The 4,708-nt window shown below is 34.2% G+C and overlaps 1 long non-coding RNA gene across 2 annotated transcripts; it reads right to left on the bottom strand.

The window, feature by feature from the left end:
- Positions 1 to 2,452: 2,452 nt before the first annotated feature.
- On the bottom strand, positions 2,453 to 3,720 carry LOC131600204 (uncharacterized). Of its 2 annotated transcripts, XR_009283058.1 has the most exons (4): positions 3,434 to 3,719; positions 3,217 to 3,295; positions 2,994 to 3,038; positions 2,453 to 2,636 (listed from the first exon to the last, which is right to left on the bottom strand). It is a non-coding gene; the product is annotated as an uncharacterized LOC131600204 (long non-coding RNA). The 2 variants fall into 2 exon arrangements; XR_009283057.1 differs by having other exon boundaries at positions 2,994 to 3,295; positions 3,434 to 3,720.
- Between the last annotated feature and the right edge of the window lie 988 nt (positions 3,721 to 4,708).

The raw sequence follows: 4,708 nt of genomic DNA, 5'->3' as shown, positions 1-4,708 counted from the left end.
TGGGCTTCTATATGATCCAAAATAAAGTCCCATGATTTAATTCATTATTTTTGGTATTTTACTTGATTTATTTGCAATTTAAATGAATAAAATTCAAATAAAATAGAAATAAAAACACCAAAAATATAAGAATGGTTTTATATGCCCTTTTATGGATCATATGTTTGCTTGAAATCCAAAACTTAGGCCCATTTGCAAGAAAATCCAATTTGGCCCTTATTTGCTTCATGCATTTTACCAAAACTTGACCAACTTTTACTAAGCATATCTCCTTCAATTTTTAAGGTATGAAAGTTTTCTAGAACTTTTTGAAAAGCACAAGATGTCCTCTACAAGCCACTTTGGAACCTTTTTTGCATTTAGATATTTTATCTTGATGATATTGGCGTTGACAAAAAACAGCTTTTTGTGATCTTCTAGAGGGACCTGTAATGTTTTGACTCATATCTCTCAAATGGTGCATTTCTTGACTTTGGGCCCAACATAAAAGTTCTAGGGAATGAAATTTCATTTTAATAGGCTTTGATTGGGGAATTTTTTGATAAAGTATGAGAGATATGATCAGTCAAAGTTGGGTTGACTTTCTCCTAGAAACCCTAATTTAGCAACTTCAGGATTTGATGATTTCTGATCTTTCCTTGACAAATCATGGTCAACTATTGATCAAATGATGAATGTGACATCATATTCTTGATGTTGACCAAAAATCCTGACTTTTGACTGTATGTTGACCATAGTTGACTTTTAGATCAAAACAGTCGACTATTGATCAATCGAGCAATCTTGTGAATCAAAGCTTGAAATATAGTGGGCAAATTTTGGGGTATGACACTCGCTAAGTGATGACAGTAAAACTCAGGAAAATCATAACAGCAACAGGTGTTCAGCTTGCTTCCACTTCACCTAAATACCTCATAAACATAAAATTAACCAAAACTTTACAACCGTTAGGGTGCCTCCCAACAAGCGCTTATTTTATGTCGTTAGCTCGACGCCTTTATTGTTTCGGTGTTTAGAAAGTAGCCTCCTCTCGTCATGCCATGGTGACGTCTCACTGCATAAACCTAAAGAAAGTTTCCTAACCAACCACTCAACAAACGTTACGAGTACAAATATATACAACAATTATACAAGCATAAACAAAAACGCAAGTATACAAATATGTACACAAACAAACACATATATACAAGTATTAAACACATACAACTATTGTCATACAAAAAGGAAAAATTGGTGAATGTTGGATTCACAAATTGAAAAGTGAAGATTTTGAATAACGAACTGGTCTGATCTCAACGTGTTTCACCAAAAAAAGTACACTTGTATGTAAACATATACAAGTAAACCTATATGGTGAACATAAACAAGTAAACATGTACAAGTAAGCATATATAAAATATTGCGATGCAATTCAAGCAACCACATAAACTATTGCGATGCAATTCAAGCAACCATCCCCGACAAAACGACGCCATTTTGTTGAAGCACGCATTGTGGCCAGCAACAAAAGATTTGGAAATATTTATCCGGGAATTATTGTGTCCACAAAGATGGTGAGAATGCCATTCAACAGTTTATACGGTTTCGAACTTGGGCTTGAATAAACAAAAGGTAAAATGATATAGATAGGAAAAAATAAACACATTCTTAGAAGAGAGATAACTTATCAGGCATGCAAATATACTCACTCGTTACAAACTTAAACTTATTGACCAGTTATAATCAACCTACAATACTCGTCTATGTCATCACGTATCTCTCACATCAGCGTCCATCTCTGGAGCACCTACGAGATCAACTCACAACCAAGGTTATCTCTAACGCAAAGTCGGGAGAACATCTGTATATTGGCGTCGACGATCTCTCGCGCGCCGCTCAAACACAAAAATATTAAGAACAAATACAAACAGTGAATGTTAGCTCTAAATCTATCTTTAGAGTTCAGAAACTAACATATAATCATCCTAAATAAAGATTCAAGTAGTTTATCTCTAAAGCAACCTAAATCCCTAACACAGAGCAAAAATCCAAGACAACAATCAACACAGATATGTAAAGCAATTTTTATATAACACCATGAGCGATAAATATACATAAGATTCGGGTAAATATAAAAACAAAACCCAACACAAGAGAAATACATAAAGAAGAGAAGAGATAAACCAAACATCTCACGGGTTGCCAGCTCCGGTTGATGAGAAATCCACCTCCGATCATCCAAGTGAATGACTCAGTGTAGGGGTGTTCGCGGTGCGGATTGGGCGGTTTTTTGCATAAAAATCATCCAAACCGCAAGAGAAAAAACTACGCAGTTCGGTTTGGTTCTGTTATTTTTAAAATAAAACCAAACCAAATCAAACCAAACAAAAGCGGTTTGGATTGGTTCGGTTTGTTCGGTTTTTTCTTTTTTTTTTTATAGTCAACAATAAACAAATACCAAGTGATTCACACATTTAACATTACCAAATAACAAGTCATTCACACATTTAACATTACCAAATAACAAGTCTCTCATAATATATAAATTGTAACACAATACTGCTTGTTTCTTGTTTCTTAATAATAATATATTAAGTATTAAATAATGCTTCCAATCCTTCCATTTTCTTGCAATGCTTCTAATGCTTCCATAACATCTGTAATATAAAAAGAATACAAATTATGATCTTATAAAAATACTTCTAACTTTCTGTTATAAAAATTCATAACTTTCAATATCTAAATACATAATGCTTTCTTCAATTATTTCAGTGGATTTATATAATGCTTTCAATGAAAAGAATACAAATATAATTTATAACTTTCAGTATCTAATGCTTTCTTCAATTCTTCAAACATGCTGTTATAAATATTGTTTTCTTCAATTCTACAAATAACAAACCATGTTTCTAATTTCCAATAAGCTTCATAAGTTTCATTTCCAAATCATGTTTCTAATTTCTAACATTCAAGTTTCCAACGGTAGCAAAACCAAAACCAAAACCAAAAGTTACCTGATTTTCGGCCATAGAAATGGAAAAGGATGCAGCCATATTTGACTGTAACAATAGATGTAAGGCCATGAATTAGTTTCACAATTAAAAAGACTAATTCCAAATTCCAAAATGTTTACCGGAGTTCAATAAAACAATAGTAAGATATTCGAGGTCAACATCAGATAAATGATACATAATCCGAAACGAAATGCTTGATTAAAATGCTTGATTTAAATAATACATATGTTTTGATAATGATTGAATAAAATGCTGAAGCTTTCAAAACCTTCTTCCCACCGCAAGATCCAATCGGACAAAGTCTAAAAATTTCAGAAAATACATAATCAGAAACGGAAAGTTAATCGAAACCGAAAGATAATAGAAAGATAATCGAAGCTGAAAGATAATCGAAACCAAAAGTTAATCGAAATCGAAAGATAATAGAAACTGAAACTAACCTTCTTCTGCTTCGTGTTTGCTTCGATTTTGGAACGATTGTGCTTCGTGTTTGCGTGATTTGGAACTGAGTTTCGAATTGGAACGATTGTGCTTCGTGCTTGTTTCGATTTGGAACGATTCCGCTTAGTAAGGGTAAGGTAACCTAGTTGCGCAACATGTTGTTTGGATTTGAAACGATGGTGATGTTTTGGAAATAGTGATAAGTTGGTAACCTAGCTGCTCACGCAAAAATCAGAATGGTAACCGGGTTATGGAATTGGTTTGGGCCTTGAAAGTTGAAACAATGGGCTGTAGGTACGTATATACTTAAAAGAAAAAATTAAAATATGGGGGTATTATGTAAGTTCAGCGGTTTGGTTTGGTTTGGGCCGGTTTCAACATGTAAACCGCAAACTGAACCGAACCGAACTGCACGCTTCTGTCACAAAATGGCCCAAACAGATCTGGAAAAAATGTGGTTTTTACGGTTTTCGATCTGGTTTGATTCGGTTTGCGGTTTTTTATTGGGTTGGTTTGGTTTTGAACACCCCTAACTCAGTGTTGTTTTTTAAGCTAATCCTACTCTAAGAATGAAGGTGATGAATTTGGGACCAAAAACTCCCCAAAAACATAACCCTAAATGTGTCAAATGAAAGAAATATAAACACAATTTTGCGCAGGCTCGCTGAGCGGGCTAGGCTCGCTAAGCGGACTACACTTATTACAAAAATAGCTACAACAGTAAAGGTGATCTCGCTTAGCGGAGCCATCTCCGCTAAGCGGACACAAAATTGGTTTGCCTCTGTTTCAGTTCATAGAAGCGTGCTTGAAGGGGGCTAGTGAATTATAAATGTTCAAAAAGCGCGCTGGTGCTCCGCTTAGCGGACTTTCTGCATTACTTTGCCTTATTTAACTCCAAAACTGCATAATCAAAGTTGTGCCTTCGAAACTTTATTCCTCGAAACTCTGATATGCATAAATACCTATAAAACAAAGGAAAAACTATCAAATGGTACACAAAATGAATCAAAACTCAATTATGTGAATATTTACATAAAAGTGGGGAATTTATTACAAAATATATAAGAATAGAATCGATAAGTGCCACAATTATATACTCAAAATAACGATATTTTGGCACTTATCACTTACCTTATCAAGAGGAAAGATGAGGTGCTTGATGTGTTCAAAAGGTTTAAGTCCATGGTGGAGAGGCAATATGGTCACAAGTTGAAGATTCTCAAAACGGATGGTGAAGGTGAGTATTACTTGAATGTTTCTAATTTCACATATTA

This window comes from Vicia villosa, linkage group LG4, assembly GCF_029867415.1.
Source record: "Vicia villosa cultivar HV-30 ecotype Madison, WI linkage group LG4, Vvil1.0, whole genome shotgun sequence".
Taxonomy (NCBI): domain Eukaryota; kingdom Viridiplantae; phylum Streptophyta; class Magnoliopsida; order Fabales; family Fabaceae; genus Vicia; species Vicia villosa.
This window is presented reverse-complemented; position numbering and strand designations above follow the sequence as displayed.